The sequence below is a fragment of the Mesoplodon bidens genome (assembly GCF_964165515.1).
Source record: "Mesoplodon bidens genome assembly, chromosome: 11".
Lineage (NCBI taxonomy): Eukaryota > Metazoa > Chordata > Mammalia > Artiodactyla > Ziphiidae > Mesoplodon > Mesoplodon bidens.
Genome location: NC_138167.1, coordinates 77,756,597 through 77,782,255, shown reverse-complemented (window position 1 = coordinate 77,782,255; position 25,659 = coordinate 77,756,597). Strand labels below are relative to the sequence as shown.

At 38.3% G+C, this 25,659-nt stretch overlaps 1 long non-coding RNA gene across 1 annotated transcript; it reads left to right on the top strand.

The window, feature by feature from the left end:
- Positions 1 to 118: 118 nt before the first annotated feature.
- On the top strand, positions 119 to 22,332 carry LOC308624715. The gene is made up of 3 exons (XR_014016995.1): positions 119 to 575; positions 16,972 to 17,107; positions 18,125 to 22,332. It is a non-coding gene; the product is annotated as an uncharacterized lncRNA (long non-coding RNA).
- Positions 22,333 to 25,659: the final 3,327 nt, after the last annotated feature.

Genomic DNA, 25,659 nt, shown 5'->3' with positions numbered 1-25,659 from the left:
CGGGGGCGGGAGCGAGGCCGCCGCGACTGCGCGCCGGGAACTGCAGCCTGAGCGTCCGCGCCGTCACTTTCGACGCAAGTCCCCGGCGCGCAGGGTGTAGATACTGCGGAAGCCGCAAGGGAAAAAAAAAAATTCAAGGACTCCAAGTCTCCCCTGATTCTGTTTTCTTGGACAGGAAAGGCTTCCGAAATAGGGAAGTTCGAATTTTCATTTTAAATTCTGACACCAAGAAGTGGTGAATCCGCCAACCGGGAATGCGCGTCGGGCCTCGATGCGGCAGTCTGACTGGAAGCGGACGCAGCTTGCGGCATCGCAGAAATTGCTGGTCCTGAAGCACACTGCGGGCGTTGACCCGATTTTCCCCTGGCTCCTTCCTCCGACTAGGAAAGAGGGCTACCTTATAATAATAGGAAGAGCCCCGCGCCACCAATGCGGAGCCGCCTTACACTGAGGCCGCCAACGAGATTTTTGGCGTCGCAGTGGCCTGCAGGGCCAGCGTTAGCGTCCCTCCCTCCTTTCTTCTACCTGTACCTTCTCCGATGCTAGCAAAAGGCAGTCATTACTCTATAGGAAAGGTATGTATCTTGAGGGCAACATCATTTTTCAAAATGCAGTCATTCCTGTTACTATTGACCTGGTTTTACAGTTACTGCTTACCAAAAAGAAACGTTTGAGGAAACAGGTATAGCAGCGTGCTAGAATTAAAGATAAACATTTAGTTTATAAGTCTGTGGAATTTTATTCTTCAGACTAACATTTGGAATTGACCTCACCTCTTTCAAGTCTTTGCTCAAATGTTATTAATATTTAAAATTGCAACCTACTCTACATCCCCCTTATCCTGATTTTTTAGAAGTTACCACTAAACATAATTTACTTATTATGCTTATTTATTGTCTACTGCCTCTCACTAGAATGTATCATCTATGAATGCAAGTATTTTTGTTTATTTTGTTCACTGTTTTGTTCTTGTACTTGGGCACTAAACAAATATTTGAGAGAATGTGTTGAATTATACGTTTTTAAGGCCAATAACATAAACATTAGTTAACTTAAACATATATTATGCAATATTATTAAACTTGTTTCCTAAACTAGGCATATCTGAACCACCTGTCCTATTTGATATGAGAGGCCATGCTCTCTTCTTCAAGAAAGTTGTTATATTTGAAGAGAAACCACCAGATGGTGGTATTGCTTCAGGTTCATTCTCAGCGGAATGAGATCAGTTGGTCTAATTGATTAAAAGTGGAGTAGATAATTTAATCCTTTTCAAATCTTACGGTCCAGTAATAATTTATTAAATTTTAAAACGTGAATGTTTAAATGCAGTCCAAGCAAGTAACACAATTTCAAAATTCTTTTGACTATAAAGCCACAATACGATCAAATTAGTTTAAAATTTTAAAGCTGGAAGGAATCTCAATTCCAAACATCTCAATTGCCCATGAAGAAGTAGAAACAAGCTAAGTGATAGAGCCAGGACAGCAACTCTGATCATTTGACTTCCAGGCTGGAGTAACTGCATTATGATGCCTTCTGTAACTGAGACGTGATCTATACATTTGGTAAATTGATTTGCAAACACATGACCATACTGTAGTTTCCTAAGTTAGAAACGTAAACATTTCTGTGCGTTACATTACCTAGTGGACGTTACTTTCTTTTGCTCCGATTTTATTCCATGAAGCAGAAACCTATGAAATATAATAAGTATAAATATATAAGTATAATAAATATCAGCTTCAGAAGGACTTAACGCTGGGTATTTATAATTGTCTTTTAAACTAAGGAATGTTTTGAAATCATAACTAGGTGTGTGATTTTTCTTTTTTTAATACATCTTTATTGGAGTATAATTGCTTTACAATGTTGTTTTAGTTTCTGCTGTACAACAAAGTGAATCAGCCATATGCATACATATATCCCCATAGCCCCTCCCTCTTGTATGTCCCTCCCACCCTCCCTATCCCACCCCTCCAGGTGATCACAGAGCACAGAGCTCATCTCCCTGTGCTATGCGGCTGCTTCCCACTAGCTCTCTGTTTTACATTTGGTAGTGTATATATGTCAGTGCTACTCTCTCACTACGAGGTGTGTGATTTTCACAAATTACGTATTGTATTTCAAATGTTTCCTTTCAATAACATGTACTTTGTCGTCAAAGAATTTCTCTTTAGACTAAGGGGTCTTTTTTTTAATTGAGAAATAATTCACATACAGTAATATCATTTTTAAGTGTACAATTTTAGTATATACACAAGGTTTGCAACAGTCACCACTGTCTAATTCCAGAATGTTTTCATCACCCCAAACAGAAACTCTATACCCATTAAGCCATAACTCCCTACTGCTCCCCTCCTAGCTACTGATAACCTTTCTGTAGCTATCTATGAATTTGCCTATTTTAGATACTTCATATAAGTGAAATCATACACTGTTTGTCCTTTTGTATCTAGCTTATTTCACTTACCGTAATGTTTTCAAGGTTAATCCATGTTGTGGCATGTATGAAATACTTCATTCCTTCTTACTGCTAAGTAGTATTCTGTTGTGTGGATATGCCATGTTTTGTTTATCCATTCATCAGTTGATGGATATTTGAGTTCCCATTTTTTGGCTATTTGAATAATGATGCTACAAACATCTGTGTACATGTTTTTGTGGAAATACATGTCTTCAGTTCTCTTAGTTATATACCTAGGAGTGGAATTAATGGGTCATATGGTATCTCCACAACTACAGAAAGCCCGCATGCAGCAACGGAGACTCAACGCAGCCAAAATTAAAATAAATAAATAAATAAATTTATTTTAAAAAAATAATAATTGTCTTGGCTGTTCTGGATCCCTTGCATTTCCATATTGAATTTTAGGATCAGCTTGTTTGTTTATGCAAAGAAAGGCAGTTGGAATTTTGATAAGGATTGTACTGACTCCATAGATTAATTTGAGGATTATTGCCATTGTAATAGTCTTCCCCATTCATGAATGTGGGATGTCTTTCCATTTATTACGGTCATCTTTACTTGTTTTCAACATTTTGTAGTTTTCAGTGTACAGGTCTTGTACCTTTGGTTAAACTAATTCCTGAATATTTTGAGCTTTTTTGAGACTAAGGGTTCTTAACCCTCAGTCAGCACTTCCATCGTATTCTTGTTTGATATACAATTTCAAAATTCATAATATACTTTTGAGAGAATAGTTAACAATGAGCACCCATGTACCTAACACCCATCTGTAATAATCATCAGTTTATGGCCATACTTCGTAGCCACTCTTGTTTCATAATTATCCCTACCATTTGCACCCACTCACTAAATTCTTTGTAATCAGGTGCCCACACTTGGACCAGTCAGCTGTGGCTAAGGGAACAGTGTCCACTGGAGGATCATATTTGCTTTCATATGCACCATATGCATGAATAAGGGTGCAGGAAGGGGGAAGTTATAGTAGCTGGACACACTAGGTATTCACAGTTATTTTCTAATACCAGTATTTGTCCCCTTGGGGTGGATGTAGCTGGCATTAAGTACACTATTAATGGCTCTTCCTAAACTGTGTCTTGCTGTGATTGTCTTCTGCCCTGGAGAGCTGAGGAAGCAGGACCTCATTCACTAGGGAAGACATAACACATGCCACAGTAGCCCAATGTCTATGGTCTCAGATCTTTTATAGACCACCTCTTGACCAACCCAACCCCTTCCTCCCACCTTCCTCTTTTTCCTGAGGGCAAGACCAGCTTGTCTCTCTATCGAAGTTATTATACCAGAAGTGAGAGTTTCTCTCTCATTGCTTTATTTCCTCTCAAATCTCATTATAGAAAGGTGGGGGCATTTCTTATTTTGAAATTCTTGCCAGCTGGAGAAACCGGGGATAAGGAACCGTTTTATTTTCTAACCCAGGAAGCCTGGGCTCTCTGTATCTCCTCCAAATTCTTCTTACAAACTGAACAGTTCTGTAGTGTCTTTCTCTCTTCCCATAGCTCATACTCAGCTCTAAGAAGCCAAATGACACTCTCAATATTCTGCCTGGAAATATCTCAGCCAGCTAGGCAAGTTCATTCACTATGTTATCTATATTTCAAGTTACTACAGGCAACATTTTTATCCACTGTTCCACAACGGTTTACCCTAAAAGATTTTTGCCAGTCCTTCAGCTCTCACTAACAGCCTCTTCATTTTACCAGCCTCCACCCACAGTATGGTTCCAAAGTCAATGCCATGTATTTTAAATTTCTATGTACCCCATCTCTAGTACCAATTTCTATATGTCAGTTGTTTATTGCCATGTAACAAACTGATTCAAAATGTAGGGACTTAAACCAGCAGTAGTAGTTATTTATCACAATCATATGGATTGGCCAGGCAGTTCTTTTTCTGATCTTGCTGGAGGTTATTCACACAGCTATATTCAGCTGGTACATTGGCTGACTTGGTTGGCCTCTCTCTCCATGTGGTCTTTCATCCTCCCAAAAGCTAGACTGATCTTGACATGGCTATGGCAGTGCCATACTCCTAGGTATAGACGTAACAGGAATGCATGCACATGTGTACCAAGAGACATGTATAAAAATATTTACATAGCATTATTCATAAAAATAAAAAACTGTAAACAACCCAAATATCTGTCAATAGTAGAATGGATTCATAAATTGCAATGTATTTACATGATGGACATCTATATAACAAGGCAAATGAAAGAACTACAGTTGTATACTGGAGAAATATCATAAACACATAATTGAACAAAACAAGCAGACACCAAAGAAAGCACACTATGTATGATTCCGTGCATATAAGTTCAAAATCAGGCAAAACTGAACTATAATGTTAATTTTTGGAAAGGAGAAAGTGGGTAGGTGGAAGCATGAGGAAAGTTTCTGGAATGTTCTGATATTCTGTTTCTTGACCTGATTTGTTTGCTTCTTTGATACTTCATTGAATAGTACATTTATATTTTGTGTGTTTTTCTGTCTATGTGTTATATTTTTAAAAACATTTGAAGAAACCACATTAGGATGACATTTCCACCTATCTAACTGGTAAATTTTTTAAGAAGTGGCATGTGGGAAAATTGTCACTCTCATCCACTGTGCAATCCTTTGGATGACCATTAGGCAGCATCTACATACAAAATTTTAAATGCACATACCCCTGACAAAAATTTCGTTTACAGGAATTGACATAGATATGCTTGCACATTTACATAGCCGCATTTGTATTATGCTATGCATATGCATGAAATTCTGAACATTTGTACAAGAAACCTTAGGAATGGTTACTCTGCAGAGTAGACTGCAGATCTGAAGTGCAGGAAGACACTTTTTCTTGTATACCCTTTGTACTGTTTGAATTTTATACCATAGATTACTCTTTTTTTTTTTTCTGTACGCGGGCCTCTCACTGTTGTGGCCTCTCCCGTTGCGGAGCGCAGGCTCAGCGGCCATGGCTCACGGGCCTAGCCGCTCCGCGGCATGTGGGATCTTCCCAGACCGGGGCACGAACCCGTGTCCCCTGCATCGGCAGGCAGACTCTCAACTACTGCGCCACCAGAGAAGCCCGGATTACTCTTTTAATAAAAGTAAACTAGTTGGCTTTTTTTGCTTATTTGTTTCTACTTACCCAAGGTCATCTGGTTAAAAGTGACAGAGCCTGGATTTGAGCCCTAGTCTAACACCAAAGCCCATACCATCAGCCATAACTCTGAATTTTCTCTTGTGGAGTCTCTGTTTCCTCTCCTAGAAAGTGAATGTATTTGTCTAGATTGCAAGGGTCTCTTTGGAGACCGACATGGAAGCTCTGTTATATAAACTGAGCCAACACCGCAGATATGTAGGAGAGATCTACCACTGAGAAATGGCATTAGTGCCCAGGTATCACCCCTGGACACTCCATCCACCAAGCCTACCACAGTAAGATTCATCCAGTCCCTACCAGATGAGAGATAATGCCACACATGGATATGCCAGATAGAGGAGCTTACAGAAGCTGGTAGTTTGAATAGTCAATAAATCTTGCCAGGAGCTGGGGGAGAGCAAGAGCATAATAGGTAAATATAGCACAAAGTCTACATATTAAAATTAAATTACACAATTAACTTTTTTTTTTTTTTTTTTTTTTTTTTCTTTTTGCGGTATGCGGGCCTCTCACTGTTGTGGCCTCTCCCGTTGCGGAGCACAGGCTCCGGATGCGCAGGCCCAGCGGCCATGGCTCACGGGCCCAGCCGCTCCGCGGCATATGGGATCCTCCCAGACCGGGGCACGAACCCGTATCCCCTGCATCGGCAGGCGGACTCTCAACCACTGCGCCACCAGGGAGGCCCCACAATTAACTTTTGAGGAATTTAAACCACTCAGCTATGCATTGACTATAATAACCATTTATACAGTTCAAATTTTGTATGATACAAGATAGCTGTGGTTTTTGAAGTTAACCAATACATTTATTTATTTAGTTAGTTAGTTAGTTATGTCTGCGTTGTGTCTTCGTTGTTGTGCACAGGCTTTCTCTAGCTGCAGCAAGCAGGGGCTACTCTTCGTTGTAGTGCGTGGGCTTCTCGGTGCGGTGGCTTCTCTTGTTGCGGAGCACGGGCTCTAGGCACGTGGGCTTCAGTAGTTGTGGCACACGGGCTTAGTAGTTGTGGCTCGCGGGCTCTAAAGCACAGGCTCAGTAGTTGTGGCACATGGGCTTAGTTGCTCCGCGGCATGTGGGACCTTCCTGGACCAGGGCTCGAACCTGTGTCCCCTGCATTGGCAGGTGGATTCTTAACCACTGCGCCACCAGGGATGTCCCAGCCAATACATTTAAAAAATGAACACACAGACAAAATGTACTAGAGTAAGACTTTGAAAATGGAATTAAAAAAAAAAACTTAGTTATTGTCATTTTTTGCTGTTACTGTTGCACTAACAGGAAAAGGAAATAAAGCCATATTAGTGAACATAATAGTCATGATTGAGATCACTAAACTTGCTTGTGTTGTTCGCAGCAAAGAAAACAAAGGTTTGGAGCTCTATTTAAAAATAAACAAAATGTAATTAACCATCAACGGACAACTTCAAGCTGCACAATCAATCCTATTTACTTTCCAGTGATTCAAATGGGTTGTTAGGAGGAAAAAGCATCTGATCAATAATTGCTTCAGCTCTGCTTTTCTCTTCAGCTCCAGTCCTGAACCTCCTCCTCCATACTAGAGGGTTCTCTATGAACATGCATTCAAGATCCACACATCTAAAATTGAACATATCTCTCCCCCAACTAAACAAACAAACAAACAAAAACCCCCAAATATGGTTCACTCTCTCAACTTCCCTATTTCTCTGCTCAGTGATCCAAATTCTACTCTACCTTACCACTTATGGGTAATGCAGACGTGCTTCTTTCTCTGGCCTTCCATTGAATTCACAGTGACCAAACCCTATTTATTCTTCCTTTACTTCCTACTCTTAGATGGTAGCCACTTAACTGATCCATCTCTGCTTCTCCCCAACCCCAAATATGCTTGAACACCATCATTTTGCATATACTAAATATTCAGTAAATGTTAACAGAATAAATCATGTTTATTTCTCAGTTATAACGCTTTAAAACTCATTTGCAGAAAGATATTTATAATTGTTGGTTACTTACTTTTCCATAAGATTGTGAGCTCCTTAAGGGCAGGGCATAGGTGGGCTTATTTTTCTCTGTATCCCCAGTGCTACCACAATGGAGTTCAATAAATGTTTATTGAATTCATGAGTGGATGAGGCGTGAGCTACTTAACTCAGCAGTCAAATACTTCCACAATCATATCTACCTAACTACCTCTCTCCAGATTATGCAAACACTGTGGAATTGGGGGGAAAACTCACTGTTTCCAGGAATGTCTAGATTTTGGTTCTAGAGTGAAGTTTGCATTTTCATCAGGGAAGACATCCAATCTTCAAAGCACCCAAAGACCTTGAATATGTGGAATTAGTTTCTGGTTCTGCATATCTACAAGTTCCCAGGGGATGCTAATGCTACTTGTCCACAGACCCCTTCAGTAATTAAAGAGTTCTATGCTCTGTGACCTATTTCTTCAATATTATCTTCAGGACATGCCTTCTGCCTGACTAATACTATAACGTTTTATATATGGCTTCTCCTCCCTGGGATGTTTTCTCCATTTATTTCCCCTTATTTGAATCCAACCCATCTTTTCAGGATCTTTCTCCCGGGCAAAGCCTTCCCTGGCTATTCTAGTGCTCCTACTCCAGAATTTTTTTTTTTTTTTTTTACTCTATTAAAGTATCCACTGTTGGTGCTTCGAGTTTGACCCATCTACAGTTATTGGTTATCATTGTGTACATGCAAGTACCCAGTTATATGCTTCTTTTTCTTTCCTGTGAGGCTTAGCACAATAGTAAATACTCAATAAATGGTTGTTGAATAAATGAATAAATGAATGACTCACTTCAGCATTATTATTCCAAAGAGAAATCAAATGCTTTACTGTTCTATACTGTCATTTTCCAGAACATGGAGGAAAGAGGCAATATGGAATTTCCCCAGTCTACTCAAATGAGGCAGTCCAATCTAAACAATCTATTCAAAAATTAATGATATTAAAATACCTAAAATGAGTTTATATTAAAATTCAAAATTTTCTCTTCAGTATCTGAAACAATGAAATTTGCTGCTGCTGTTTCTGTCCCAACTTCCAAAACCAAAAACAAATATAGTTTGCATGAGAACTTTGGCATTATAGAGAATAAAAGTTTGGTCCTATAGCATATGAATTGGTATTATAGCGCGATTTCAATAGCCTGGTTAAACAACACGCTTGATACCAAATACCATGTTGCATATCAAATATTGAAGTGACCTCCCTGCCTGGTGAAAAACAAAGAATCTTTATTATTTATATAGAGAAGTTGTTTTAAATTTTAAAGTTAAAATAAGGAAGTTCTTTGAATATTGCCTAACTCACAAACATTCCAGAGCATACCACCCTATTTTGCATTTCTATTGAACAGTTTTTTATTTTTTTTACCAACTTGCAATATTTGCTTTATAAAATAAACTCTAACTCAAATATCAATTTATCATTTTAACAAGAGAAAAGAGCTATATTGTATATTATCAAATTCCTGACCAGATAGACGTTTCGGTTGTAAATTATTAAACTACAAAATCTCTTGGTAAACTATGAAACACCAGCTCCACAAATGTAAAGCATTTTAATCGTTATTATACATAAGGTATAACATTTCTGCAAAATGCTGGAAAATATGGGCTAAATGAGTACGCCTATTAAAAGTACTGTATCAATTGAATGGGAGACATAAAGCAAAATGAATCTTATTCTTAGTAAATTTTAGTAATTTAAATCTGTTTCTTTTATTTACACTCTGAAGGATTTTCATTCTTAATTTAGTTTAGCCACCTCTGATGGAAACTTCTGTTCACAAAATGAATAACAAAGTGAAATTCTCAGAATACAGACATTAATACTGATTTTTAATTACCTTTTATTTTATTTAGCTCTCTAGCTTCTGATAAAATATTTATGGAGGAGGTTATTTTTAGTTCAGGCTTTGCAAAGCTCTCTTGTCACCTTGCAATCTGAGTTCATCAGAATGGAGCAACACAGGATATAGACTCAGTAGCGACCAGAAGGGCTAAGCAGGCATGGCATTTTTGTAGAATTGTTAGATCTGGAAGAAACTCGGTGATCATCTGGGCCAGTCTCCCGGTTTTGCAGGTAGGGGCAGTATGGCCCTGAGGTCACCCAGCTCATTAGTTATAGAGTCAGGCTTAAATTATTCTCTTTTCTCTTCAGTCCATGGTTCTTTCCACCTTGTTAAATGACACATGGGGAAACTAAGAACAGTAAGAGCATCCAGAAAGACAAGTAGATAACATAGGTAACACAGTCTCTTCTAAACTGACTGTGAAACTCTGCCATTTTATCCACACCCCATTCAACTCTCAAAGGTCTGCCATCACTGAGAGACCTAAACTTCAACCAGTGATTGAAAATTACTAGATTGTTAATTACACAAATGGAACGTCTCTAAATGTGTTTTATTATCCATGTTTGTCACTGGCTGTCCACATTTTTCAAAAAGGAAAACAAATATTGGCTTCCCATGAATCCTCACTGTTGTGTCCCCTTTATTTTCATCATATGCATTTCCTAATAATATTTATCAAGTGCTTACCGTGGGTCAGCCAGTATGGTAGTCACTTCAACTGTGCTACTTCATTCACTCTTCATAAATAACCCTAAAAAGTAGATACTATTATTCTCCCACATTTTAAAGGCAATGAAATTGAAGCTTAGACAGGTTAAGTTACCCAAGACATGTAGCTAGTAAGTGGCAGAGCTAAGACTGGATCCCAAGCTGTTTGACATCAGAACCAGACTTCTTAAGCACCATTGCTGTGTTCTGCTTCTGGGGAAGAAAGCAGCCTACCCAAAATAAGGAACTTCCTTATTAATATATATATATATATATATATATATATATATATATATATATTTCATATATATATGAAAATATTTCTCCTATATAGTATATATATTTCATATATATATATTTCATATATATGAGAAATATTCTCATATATATGAAAACTGAAAATATTTACATATTTTCTAAATGGTATGTCGTTTTCCTTTTATTTGGGATAGATAGTAATAGTCAATATGAGAAAGTTCAGACTAACTTAGTTATTTTCAATTTAAATTTTATATTTTGCAATGCATAGGTTTTAAAAAGTTACATATATGTGATATGTAATAACATATATATGTAGATATATCCAAAAAAAGAAATTCAAATAATACAAAAGAGTAAATAATGAAAAGTCTCTCTTGCCCCAGATATCCACACCCAGTCACCTTCTCAGAATTAATCACTATAAATGGTCTTGTGTATCCTTCCAATGTCTTCCATGCATATATATGTATAATTCCTTTATTTTCAATGGATGCATAATATTTACATTGTTCTGTATCTTTTTACAATTAACGATAATATATCTTAGCGAATATTCTATATCAATACACATAGATTTACCTCATTCTTTTTAACATTGGCAAAATGTTCTGCTGGGGAGGCAGAACAGAACTGAACAGAATCCGTTGATTCTTTCTGTAGATCAAAGAAGTAGAAATGAAGAACAAGTGATTAACAGATGACCAGATCTCTTCCCTAGCTCCCCCTTCAGTAACCTCATAAACAAACTGTGTGAACAAGATAGCATCTAAAGAAAAATCACAGGTTGACAAGCCCGCACACAAGCCTGCACACAGTGGGGGATGGCGACAACTCTGACCCCCTATCTCAATGATTAACTGAGATTACTTCCCTTTTTCCCTTTAAAAACTTTCATGGCTGAGCAGAATCTTTGGAAATGGTTTTTGGGGAACACTGAGTCCACCATCTCTCCAGATTGCCAGCATTCTGCTTAAAAGCAACTTTCCTTTCTAGCTACATTTGTCTCTCTCTTTCTGTATTGATTTTTGAGCAGCGAGCAGCCGGACCTGATTCGGTAACACTATCACTGCCCTACAGAGAACAGGACATTCCTTCCCTTACCGTGTCCTACTAAAACTTTTGTGTCAAAACAGCTTGTCCAGTTCTTGGTTTTGACACGATGCACAAGTTCTTCAAATCTGAGTGATAGACAACACACAACACTCGAAATTGGCTCTCTCCTCCAGTAACTAATTCCCTTGGAATAGTAAGAGCCTTTTTAGGAAGCTCCTGAGTCTTTCATGCAAACTGGTAGGCCCTCTCCAGTTAAAGTCCAAATATTCCCAGTTGGGTCTCAATACATTTAATGACACTCTATTCATTGGCTCAAGATGAGTCATCCCACCCCCTCCCTACTTCCCATCCCCTAAGCACACAGGATGAGGCACTGCTATAGAGTCCCCTTAACCTCATGTGAACCCTATTGGTATGCATGGAAAAAAGGGGGTTTTATTAATGGACATCAAAATTGATGTTATTGTTCTCCTTTACAGCTGAGGAAAGTGAGATTAAGTACCACAGATGGAAAGAAGTGGGTCTGGGGTGTTCAAACAGGGGACTGATATTAATTGATATTAAAGTCTTCGGTCCCTCCAACTCAAAATATACTTCTCAAATGAAAATGAATTCACTTTGCTTTGCCAAGTACTAAAATGTGTCTTAAGGCTGTTACCTGGCCAATTACTATTATTGAAAATAACACACTAGTTTCCATTATTACACTATTTATTTTTTAATTTATTTTTTTCTTTTAGTAACGTATACTTGGTGTACAATATTATATAAGTTACAGGTGTGCAATATAGTGATTCACAATTTTTAAAGGTTATACTCCATTTATAGTTATAAAATATTGGCTATATTTCCTGTGTTGTACAATATATCCTTGTAGCTTATTTTATACCTAATAGTTTGTATCTCTTAAGCCCCTAGCCCTATGTTGCCCCTCCCCTCTTCCCTCTCCCCACTGGAAACCACTACTTTGTTCTCTATATCTGTGAGTCTGCTTCTTTTTTGTTATATTCACTAGTTTATTGTATTTTTAGATGCCACATATAAGTGATATAAGTGATACAGTATTTGTCTTTCTCTATCTGACCTATTTCACTTAGCATAATGCCCTCCAATCCATCCATGTTGCTGCAAGTGACAAAATTCTATCTTTTTTATGGCTGAGTAGTATTCCATTGTATTTATGTATACCACAGCTTTTTTATCCATTTATCTGTTGATGGATACTTAGGTTTTATTTATTTTTGTAAATGTTCTAATATGTATTATAAGTGATGATCTCTATTTGATATTGACTGAGGCAGCATAATACATTCAACAGATCTTTCTGCCAGATACTTTGATGGACTCTGGTGATAAAGTAGTGAAGCAAAGTTTATTTGAAATGAATACTGGATTGAGTTTGGGTTGGGGTCCTCAATCCCCTCTTCCACCAGGGCGACTTTCATTCCTCATGAGAGTCTTAACATAGAAACTAGTTCCACTGATTAAAAAAGAAAAAGCTGTGAAAATCACTGGGTCCCCAAAGTCCCTTCAGAATCCTAGATATGTGTATTATCATGGAGAAATATGGGGTTTTTTTTTCTTTTTTCCTTGGAAGAGTTACTTACAAGCTATATGTGGACATAATGTTTGAGACAACTCAACACTAATATGAAGTAAAGTAAATTACTTTGCTTGAATGAATGAAAACAACATATTTACTTTTAACAAAATATAGCATTTTTCCTCAAGGATACAGAACATTAAAATTCCTTGCCTTCTCAAAAAAAAAAAACCCTCATATTTTATTGTTTCTGAAATCTTAAATTTGCCTGTCCTATCAGCATTTTTAAAGAACAGTCTAAATGCATTTTAATTGACTTCTCTCCTTTCAAAATGTCTGACAATCTTTTAAGCAATAAAGGAAGGAAATACCAAACTGGCAAGATGTGGGATGTGAAAATGGTTCTATGGGCATGAGAAAACTGCTCCTATTATGTTAGCAAGTTTCGAGTCCTTTACAAAAAGAAGAACTGGCCTTTTAATACCAGCTTTGCTTAGTCATGTAATTTTTCTTAAAGTTATTTTGCAGTTATGTATTGGCTTTTTCGCTGGCATCAACGTGGGAATCAAAGTCACATGAATTGAAGCTTGTGCTAATTTTTTTGTTGTTTGCCTCTTTGACACCTATCTAGGGTATACAAGTGTTATGAAACTCATAGCAAAGACCTCCAGTCATTACAGGGGGAAAAAAATCATACCCCTTATTTTTCTGACTTAAAGTACTTTGTTTCTTTCTTTAGATTATGTAAGACCACTATTTCACATTATTATGGTGCTTGGTACAAGGTAGTGAACTTCTTTGGTAATAAACATGCAGGTACTCATTGTTGGCCCTTGGCAACATTGTGAGGTAGTGTTGTTATCCCTGAATCCTTCATTGCAGGTGGTCTCTTCAGCCTGGCAGCCAGGGCCTTCCTAGAGCACAAGACCTCTGCACACAGACTCATATCTGCATTTTCTGGCCAAGTCCCTCAAGCTCCAGATCTTTCTGAGTTCTTTCCCTTCCTTATCCCTCAGTGACTTCCAGCTACCATAAGACATTCACACTGAAGCATTAGAAAAAAAAGAACAGTGTTGTTCCCAAGTAAAAACTTTCATTGTTGTTCTAGGATTTTCTGAAGTTACAAATATATGGGAATTCAGGTAGCTAGAGGGGGAAATATTTCCCCCACCCTCAGATTTCTTCAGGGGCTTTTCAAATTCTACCCCCAGAGAGGGTCATCTTTGCTAAATGGATGTAAGCCTCCTGCCTTTGTCACTCAATGAAACTTGCTTACTCATAGCTCACAAAGTCCCCCTGAAGATGATTAGTAAGCATTATTCCAAAGTTTCAGCAAAAACATTGAGGGAGGCTGCCTAACACTACTGGATTTAAATTAGCAGTAAGAAAAGAAGTCACATTGCCTCATGTGCTAGCCAATGTTTCTGCTAAATTAGTTTTTTTTCAATTAAAAAATGCTCACACAAACAAGGAAAAAAGAGGAATCCACACAAAAATATAGACTATGAGAGCTGGAAGGGACCTTCAGGATCAGCTAGGCCAATGTACCCATTTTACAGGGAAACTACTAGGCTATTAAGCCAAGTTTCCCAAGATCCCATTGCTAGTGATAGATCTATTTCTCACTTTCAGCCTCTCATAGCACTGTGGTCCTCTCCCTTCTTCATAGCCTAAGACTGGTTACACTTCTGCATTTGCCTATGCCATTGTTTGATTAAGGCCTGTCTCCCTGACTAGACTATGACCTTCATGATTACAGGAACTCTGCCTGGTTTTGCTTGCCACTTGCCAGGACAATCAGGCATGCAGTTAGTGCTCAAGAAATATTTGTTGAATGAGTATCAGTAAAAACACAGACTTAACTGTCGTTAAAGGTAGAATCAACAGTATATTTTAGTCTTTTGCATAATTATCAAATCGTTGTTTATACATTATGTGGACATGCTACTTAAATTAATCAAGGAAATGTTAGATTCTACTATAGTAAAATATAATATCCATGGCTTAATCAAGGAAATGTTAGATTCTACTATAGTAAAATATAATATCCATGGCTTAAGACAAAAGGTGTACTTCTTATTTATTTAAATTCAGTTTTCCACCTATGTGTTTCTTCCCTGTGAGTCTCCTTTACTATTCACACAGAACACTTAGGACACTTCTGGTCACCAAGAGACTTTTTTCCCACACCAGTTTAAATAGGCAGCCTATCTCCACCTTGTAGCTACTCCATCTGGAACATGCAGCCTTCAGGGTCACTGTGGCAGGGGAAGAGCACCAGCTTGTAAGGTCCTCAGCCCAGAAGTGGCACATGGCACTTTCACCTACAGTCCTGTGGCCAGAACTGATCACGTGGCCCCTTCCCAATGGCAAAAGAAGTCAAGAAGTTTTTAGGGAGAACTAGCTGTCTCTGCTTGCCATTGTATGGGTTAATTATAATAATAACAATCACTAGTTTTTTTGAGCACTTATTTTGTGCCAAGCCAAGAGCTAAATGCTTTATTACATTTACTGCTTCCTTGAATCCTCATTACAGATGAACAAACTGCAGACACTCTCATTATGATCAGTTTCCAAATGAGGAAAACTAAGGTGTCAATTTGTTCAAGGTCACAATTGCTAAGTGGAATCAGGGATTTGAACCAATGTGTCAGGTACTGAAGCCTGTGCTCTCTCAGGTACTGAAGCCTGTGCTCTCAGCCACTCTGACTAAATCCCACCTATGGGATTCATCAGAGTAAGATTTTGAAGAACAGACTGGTTTTTAATAATACAAATGGAGGATAAGAAAGAATTATAAAAATCCATGTATATGATTATGTGTCCTCAATTTACCTACTCAGTTCAAGAAGCATGTATTGTTAACATTGCCAGTAGTGGAGAAAACTGAGGTCATTAACATCCTGATAGGACACACTGAGAAGACAATATGTGTAGCATTTCTGCCCAAAGTGCATGATCTGAATCTAATTGTGAGGAAACCAAATTAAGGGACAGTCTATGAAACAATTGGCCTTCAAAATGTCAATGCCATGAAGGACAAAGGAAAGCTGAGGAATTTCTGCAGATTTAAAAGCTATGAAAGGGGACTTCCCTGGTGGCACAGTGGTTAAGAATCCGCCTGCCAATGCAGGGAACACGGGTTCGAGCCCTGCTCCAGGAAGACCCCACATGCCATGGAACAACTAAGCCTGTGCGCCACAACTACTGAGCCTGTGCTCTAGAGTCCGCAAGCCACAACTTCTGAGCCTGCGTGCCACAACTTCTGAGCCTGCGTACCACAACTACGTGCCTAGAGCCCGTGCTCCGCAACGAGAGAAGCCACCGCAATGAGAAACGTGTGCACTGCAACGAAGAGTAGCCCACGCTCGCCACAGCTAGAGAAAGCCCGCACACAGCAACGAAGACCCAATGCAGCCAAATAAATAAATAAAATAAATTTAAATAAATAAATAAATAAAAGCTATGAAAACTAAAGAGAAATCTCACTAAAATGGAGTCAGGCGACCAGAAGGGGGACGTCTCTTGCATGTACCACTCAACATCAATACAGATTCCAACAGGAAGAGACGCAACTTACATCTCTGTCAGGAAGTGACTACTACCACCAGCAGAAGGAAGAAAGATTTTGTTGGCTGGCAAGAGCTCAGCCAATGAGAGACTATCATAACTCAGCCAATGAAAAGCCACTATACTTCTAACTCCCAGTTTCTTCCAGTGAACATTTTGTTTATAAAAGCCCCTCCCAACTTCCCCTTCTCCTCTACAAAATAGTTTCCCCTTCTTTGCTTTACCGAACTTACATGTGGGTTCACCACAGATGCATGTCCAGAATTGCAATTCTTTGTTGCTCCTGAATAAACTCATTTTGCTGGTAAAATAACTGGCCGTTTTATTGTTTTAAGTTAACAGGGGACTAAAGAGAACAGCTACAAAGTGCAATGTGTGATCTTGAATTGGATCCTGGAAGAGGAGGCCAAAATTGCTATAAAGGATATTCTGGGGGCAGTTGATGAAATTCAAATATAAACAATATGTTAGGTGAGTATTATAACTATAATACATTTCCCAAACCTTATAATTACACCATGGTTATTAAAAAGCTCAGTTTTCCATCTGTGTGTTTCTCTCCCTAAAAAAACTCAGTTTTCCATCTGTGTGTTTCTTCCCTGTGAGTCTCCTTTACTACTCACACAAAACACTTCACTTCTGATGCTTCTGGTCACTAAGAGATTTTTTTCCCCACACCAAGCAATTCTCTGTGACACCAGCCGGGTGTCCTGTAATTTAACTCAATTCTGAAACTGTTTATCTGGAGATAACATCAGATTCCACAGGTTAAGGGCTCAGTTCCACAAGACTGCCCCCCATGCCCTGACCTGACATATTCACTTCGGACACCAGTTGCAATCCCAGCTTATCACCTGTGCTTCTGACCAACTGGCTGTAGATGGGAGGTTCCAATGACCCCCTCTTTGGGTTCAATTAATTTGCAAGAGTGGCTCATAGAACTCAGGGAAACACTTACTTGTGTTTATTAGTTTATTAAAGGATATGATAATGGATACAGATGAACAGCCAAATGAAGAACATAGAACAAGGTCCGGGAGGATCCTGAGTGCGGGAGCTACTGGCCCCATGGAGTTGGAGTGTGTCACCCTCCCAGTGTGGATGAGTTCACCTACGTGGAAGCTCTCCAAATCCCACACTATTGGGATTTTTTTTTAACTTTTTAAAAAACTATTTATTATTTATTTATTTATTTATTTATGTCTGTGTTGGGTCTTAGCTGCAACACACGGGGTCTTTCATTGTGGTGTGCAGGCTTCTCTCTAGCTGTGGCATGGCTCAGTAGTTGCAGCACATGGACTTAGTTGCCCTGCGGCATGTGGGATCTTAGGTCCCCCAGGGATCGAACCTGCATACCCTGCCTTGGAAGGCGGATTCTTAACCACTGGACCACCAGGGAAGTCCCGCTATTGGGATTTTATGGAGGCTTCCTCCCGTAGGCATGATCAATTATTAACTTCGTTTCTAATCCCTCTCCTCTTTCTGCAGGATGGAGAGTGCGGCTGAAAATTCCAAGCTTCTAATCGTGGCTTGGTCTTTCTCGTGAACAGCCTGCCTCTAGGAGCCATGCAGGAGCCCACCCAGAGGCACCTCAATAGAACAAAAGATATGCCTAGTGCTCTCTCATATCACTTAGGAATTTACAAAGGTTTCAGTAGCTCTGTATCAGGAACTGGGGGCAGAGACCAATATAAGTTTTCTGTTATTTCACAGCTATATCAGAGAATGTCCTTGTTTAAAGGACATAGATACTGAACTATTTAGACATAAGGGAGCATGATGTTTGTTGATTCATTAAAATTTTATGTATAGATAAAAATAGAAAGTGAGATAAGCAAATGTAGCAAATCATTAACAATTGCTGAAGCTGTACTATTCTTGAAGCTCTTTAAAGTTTAAAATTATTTTAAAATACAGGTGGTTGTACAGGTGGTTGGCAGGGGACATGAATTTTTATGACTGTTTGTCCTATGGCAACATAAAAATTGAGGAGAAATGGAAATCCCATTTGAAAGTAAGGGCATTCTGGCAACAGAAATCCAAGGATCTGGTGGATGGTTGAGAATTCCATTCAAATCCATTCTCCCTCAAAGCATTAGTGCTCTAAGTCAATCTTTCAACAAAGACCACAGATGCTGGTGGTTTCTCATTCTCCCCTAAAGCATGGGGGACATATAAACTGCCTGATAAAAACTTTAAGAACAAGCAAACAATCAACAGCATTTCCAAAGCTCCTTTACACCAAGATCACGAGTTTCTAAATCACCAAGAACACTTCCATAGAAGACCTTTGACTGGGAGAATGAAATTGTGTTTAAAAGGGACACAAATAGGTTATAAATCAGAATATTGCAAAAGCAGAGATTAGTTGTGAGAAAACAAAATCACTTATATACTAGGAGAAATACTCATTGAAGCATCAATATATGTTCCATCCCCCATGGACTTATTTTATCCAACTAGCCATCACCAATTTTGAAAGAGAATGAAAAACTAACTTTCAAATTTCTCTTCTTCAGCAGGCATGTATATGACTAATACAAGAAATAAGGATTAAATGATTTAATATAGGCAATGTGTTCAGAACAATGCCAGGTGCATAGTACATTCTCAACTAATGATAATTATTTTTTAAAAGAGATAAAAATATTAGCTAAGCAGTGTTGAGATTCAGTCCCATTTAAACCATAGTTGCCTGGGAACAAGTAAGAACCCATTGCAAACTGTCCTAAGGATCTAGAACTTCATCCAATGCAGGAGGAATTTTGCCCTAGAGAGTCATGGATTTGGGAGTCGAGAAATGCTGGGATCAAACTAAAAGACATTTTTAATGCTTTGGTTCTCAGGTCTGACCCTTCCCATTTTCTTGGGGGATCCAAGATCCTCAGCAGCTGGCTATTTGTTTGCCCAGGATAGGACAATGGTGTAAAAGGTCAACCCTAGCAGGACAATGTCTGGGTTTGGTCCCAACGCTTCCCGGAAGCATGACCTTGAAAATTTCTGTGCCTTGATTTCCTTCACTGCATAATGGAGCTAATGATAGTATTCAAATGGGGCTTAGGTTATTGGGAGAATTAAATGAGCAAACGTGGAAAATTCCTAGAACAGTGTGCATCTAACGCATTACAGGTAATCAACAGATGTTAGCAAGCATTGTTATAGTTTACTTCTGCAGCAACGACTAACTCTTCCAGTTTGCCCAGGGTTGCTTTGACTCTTCAGTTTCAAAACTGAAAGTCCCACATCCTGGGAGAGGCTTCAGTCCCAGGCAAACAGGGACAGCTGGTCACCCTATGTACACCAGACTAGCTTTGCCAATCCACTTTGGAAGGGCTACTACAAAAATTGTGTTAGCAGATGTTGGCAGAGTCCGTTGGTTCAAGATGATTCTGAAGAGTGTGTTTTAAGGCTGCCTTTCCAATATTCCTCCTCTTTGTGGCTTTTCCTGATTCACTCAGGGCCCTCACCCCACATCCATGCTTAAAACTAAGCTCCCCGAACTTTTTTCCCATGTCATTTCTCATGCATAACTAGTTGGACTCTTTCCTCATTCATCTCCTCTTGAGACTATCAAGGTCCAAAGGGCAGAAGTCTTGTCCTGTTTCTACACATGCAATCAACACTGGTGGGTTGAATGTAATTTTGCTTTCCCGGATTTGAATGGGAGGGTCTGGATTAATTTGCCTCTGCATAGTATTTCCATAAAGGTGAGGCTTTTTCCAGGTAGATAGTGCTATGTGACCTTGGCCAAGTTACTTAACCCCTCTGGGCCATATAATAAATAATGTCAGTGATGTTGTCATTGTTATTGTTACTCATATTAGGCATAGGAAAAACTGACTTTGGAAAATGGCAGAGCGAGGATTTCAACCCAAGTAGTCTGTCCCCAATCTTAAGAGCCTGGGCTCTGGACTTCCCTGGTGGCGCAGTGGATGAGAATCTGCCTGCCAATGCAGGGGACACGGATTCAAGCGCTGGTCTGCAAAGATCCCACATGCCATGGAGAAACTAAGCCCATGTGCCACAACTACTGAGCCTGTGCTCTAGAGCCCACGAGCCACAGCTACTGAGCCTGCGTGCCACAACTACTGAAGCCCGCGCACCTAGAGCCCGTGCTCTGCAACAAGAGAAGCCACCGCAATGAGAAGCACGCGCACCTCAACGAAGAGTAACTCCCACTCACCGCAACTAGAGAAAGCCCGCGCAGAGCAGCAAAGACCCAATGCAGCCAAAAATAAGTAAAATTTTTTTAAAAAAAGAGTCTGAGCTCTTAACGATTTTTCTTGATTTCTTAAGTTGAGAAAAAAGAAAGAGCAAGAATAGATGAGAAGACATACAGGAGGAAATATAGTATGTTAATGGGTTTGAGTGCAGATACACAGAAGCAAGGTCAATAATTCACAGATTCAATTTTAGCTTTATCTTTTTTTAAGCATAAGAAAAATAGGGGAGGTGTAATTTCTTTAATAGTTTTCTGTTTAAAGGAAGCAAAAGTTCAGTCCAGAGACCTGCCTTTCTCTCTTACCCACTACCAGATGTTCATAAAGACATATTAAGTAAGATTTGATTTTCTACCAAAGCCAAACTGGGAATTGCAAAGACAGGATGAAAGAAAAAAAATTCTTTGAGACTGTTCTTTCTATCATAATTTTTTAATATCTTGTGTATATACTTATTTTCACACTGAGTTATATATGTCCTTAACATATTTAATCATTTGTTTTTCTTTTGTGCTTTTATAATTAATTTTGGGGGGCTTTTATAATTAATTTGAACAATACATGTCTCCAGGTTTCTGGTAAACAAATATAGCAATATAGCTGAATTTTTTCTGAAAGCGATATAGTATTCATTGATAAAGTTCCTAAGAAAATGGAAGGATAGGGAGTTCCCTAGTGGTCTAGTGGTTAGGATATGACACTTTCACTGCCATGGCCTGGGTTCAATCCCTGGTCAGGGAACTGAGATCCCACAAGCTGTGCGGTGTGGCCAAAAAAACAAAAACGAAAAAAAATAGAGGGATAAATATGGTTTCAACATATTAGCTCAAAACAAAACAAACAAAACAGCAACCACAACAAAACGTCCTAATTGTACCCTCTTCACACTTCTGACATGTATGACGCTGGTTTGTTTGCCAACATTAACTTCTTTTTCACAAATGTACTTAGTTTAGAAAAACCCTCCTATTGATGTCACCTCAGTAAGTTGTGTTTTTCAAAGAATTTGCCCATTTCATATAAATTTTAAATTATGGACATAAAGTTGTTCATTATATCTTCTGATTATTATTGGTTCAAATGTATAGAGTTATGTAACCATCACCACAATCACAATATAGAACATTTCCCTAACCCCCCTCCCCTCAAATTTTCCTCATGCTCCTTTGCAGCCAGTCCCTTCTCCCAGTCTCCCCAACCCTAGACAGTTGTTGATCTGGACTCTGACACTATTGTTTTGCTTGTTCTGGAATTTCATATAAATTGAATCTTAAAATTTGTAGTCTTTTGTGTCTGGATTCTTTCACTTAGCATAAAGCTTTTGAGATTTATCCATGTTGAACGTGTGTATATCAATAATTTGTTCCTTTTTCTCCTGAGTAAAATTCCATTGGATGGCTCTACAGCAATTTGTTTTTTCATTTATGAGTGACAGAAATTTGGGTTGTTTCCGATTTGGGGCTATTATGAATAAAGCTGCAATGATCATTTTCATACAAGTGTTTGTGTGAACATGTTTTCATTTCTCTCAGGCAAATATTTAGGAGTGGAATGGTTGGGTCATAACAGGAGGTGCATGTTCAACTTTATAAGAAACTAACAAATTACTTTCCAAATAGCTATACCGTTTTACCAGCAATGTATGAGTTCCGATTGCTGCATATCCTTGCTAACATTTGGTAATTTTCAATCTTTTTAATTATAGCCATTCTAGTATACGTGTAGATGTAGCTCATTGTGGTTTTGAATTTCTCCAACGACAATGATGCTGATGAGCATCATTTCATGTTTATCATTCATATATTTTCTTTAGTGAAACGTGTGTTCAAAAATTTTGTCCCCTTTTTAAACTTGGATTTTAGTCTTTATATTGAGTTTTAGAATTTTTTAATGTTCTAGATATAAGACTTTTATCAGAAATAACTTTTGCATATGTATTCTCCCAGTTTGTGGCTTGGCTTTTAATTTTATTCATGGGACTGTTTGAAGAGCCAAGGTTTAAATTTTGATGAAGTTCAATTTATCAATTCTTATTATTTTAGGTTTTGTGTGTTTTGTGCCCTATTTTAGAAATTTTTGGACTTCCCTGGTGGTTCAGTGGTTAAGACTCCGTGCTTCCACTGCAGGGTTGTGGGTTTGATCCCTGGTTAGGGAAGATACTGCATGCCACACGACGCAGCCAAAAAAAAAAATTTTTTTTTTGTTTTGCCTAACACAGGGGCATTAGATTTTTCTCTTCTGCTTTCTTATTGAAGTTTTATAGTTTTACCTCTTCAAATCTTTGAATCAACTAATCAACTAATTTCTGTATATGTTATGAGGCAAAGATCAGGGTTCACTTTTTTCCCATGTGGATATCAAATTATTCCACCTTCATTTTTAAATAAATAATCAACCATACACGTGTAAGTCTGTTTTTGGACTCTCTATTCTGTTCCATTGATCTGTGCCTATTCTTATGCCAATATCACACTATGATGTTGATTACTGTAGTTTTATGATGCCTCTAACAGAAGTTCTTCTTTTGAAAAATTGTTTTCTTTTAGATTTTTTGGACTTCTATATAAATTTTATAATCAGCTTGTCAATTTCTACAAGTCATGTGCTGAAATTTTGATTAGCATTGTCTAGACTCTATAATTAAATTTGAGAGATTTGATACCTTAACAATATTGTCTTCTAATCGATGAACCTTGTATAACTCTCCACTTATTTAGGTCCTCTTTCACTTCTCTCAAGAATGTCTTCAGTATTCAGGTCTTACACATATTTACCCTTAAGTATTTTATGTTTTTAAAATGCTATTATAAATGATATTTTTTTATTATAAATCTATTTATTTATTTATTTTGGCTGCTTTGGGTCTTTGTTGCCACGCACGAGCTTTCTCTAGTTGAGGCGAGCGGGGACTACTCTTTGTTGTGGTGTGCGGGCTTCTCATTGCAGTAGCTTCTCTTGTTGTGGAGCAAGGCTCTAGAGCACAGGCTCAGTAGTTGTGGTGAACAGGCTTAGTTGCTCCATGGCATGTGGGATCTTCATGGACCAGGGCTTGAACCTGTGTCCCCTGCACTGGAAGGCGGATTCTTAACCGCTGCGCCACCAGGGAAGTCCCTATAAATAAATGATATTTAAAAAATTTTAATGTCCAATAGTTTCTTGTCAATATATAGAAATACAACTGATTTTTGTATATTAATCTCATATTCTGCAGCCTTGCTAAATTCATTCCCTAGTACCAGCAGTTTTTTAGTGGATTTCTTAGAATTGTATAAATAGCTGATCATATCATCTTCATTTTTTTTTGGCCAAGGTGCACGGCTTGTGGGATCTTAGTTCCCTGACCAGGGATTGAACCCAGGCCCTAGGCAGTAAAAGCTAACCTAGTAGTCCTAACCACTGGACTGCCAGGGAATTCCCTGATCATATCATCTTCAAATAAAGACAATTTTACTTCTTCCTTTTCAGTCTATACATTTTTTTATTCCTCTTTCTTGCCTTATTACAATTGTTAGGACCTCTAGTACAATATTAAATAGAGCTATATATTGAAATGGGTAAATTTTATTGACCGTAAATTATATCTGTTAAAGTAGCTAAACAAAAAGACTATTTTATGCTGAGGTGGCTCTAATGCCTTGGTAGCCTCCATAAGCAAACCAAAACTTAAGCCAGAATCAGTTGGAAATGCTCTCATATCCAAGAAGACAAGATTTAAGAACAACCAATCACAAACAGGCAACTAGCCTTTCCCAAAACAAGCAAATGCTTAAGCTATAGCCAATCAAATAACTTCCTTGCTTTGCTTCCTTGTCTGCTCCACAAGAACCTTTCTCTTAGCTCCTGTTGATAGAGTGCTCCTAACAATTTTCTAACCACTTTCATGTTGGAAATTGATGTTTGCTCAAATAAACTCTTGTAAATTTTAATGTGCCTCAGTTTATCTTTTAGTGTACCTCAATAACACTGATTTTTTTAAAAAACTGAACTGAATATAACACAGAAGTGAACAGTTAAAGAGACCTTTTATGGTAGGATGGACATTGAATCATAGATGCAAAAGAATTACAGATCTTGATCTGAAAAAAAATAATAAAAGAAATGGAAACTGATGACTGAAATTAAGAAAGAAGTTATTGGGATGTGTGAAAATGATTGAAAAAAGTGAAAGAAAAATATTGAAGATTCTCAAAAGTATTATAATGGTGGAACAGGAAGACTAATATTAAGAATGGCAAGGTAGGGCTTCCCTGGTGGCACAGTGGTCGAGAGTCCGCCTGCCGATGCAGGGGACACGGGTTCGTGCCCCGGTCCGGGAAGATCCCACGTGCCGCGAGGCGGCTGGGCCCGTGAGCCATGGCCACTGGGCCTGCGCGTCCAGAACCTGTGCTCTGCAACGGGAGAGGCCACAGCAGTGAGAGGCCTGCGTACCGCAAAAAAAAAAAAAAAAACAGGAAAAAAAATGTCAAGGTAATATTTAACTTGTGATAAACTTTATGAAATGTTTGAAGATGCTGTCTATAACAGGGATAGAACAATAAATGAGAAATTATTAAGAATGGTTAAAAAACTTTTTATCAGTATAGGGAAATTTTTATCTTTTTAGAAAATTGTCAGTATCGTGTGTGTGTGTGTGTGTGTGTGTGTGTTTTCACAGTTTAATTTCTGAGTGTATACCTCCCCAATATTCAGCTTAATGTAGAGATTAAATTCTGACTTTTGGTTTCTAAACCACGTTGGCACACAATTTTCTTTTTTCTTTCTGGTAATATATTTCTAGTCTACAGCATGTAGGAGCAAAAATAA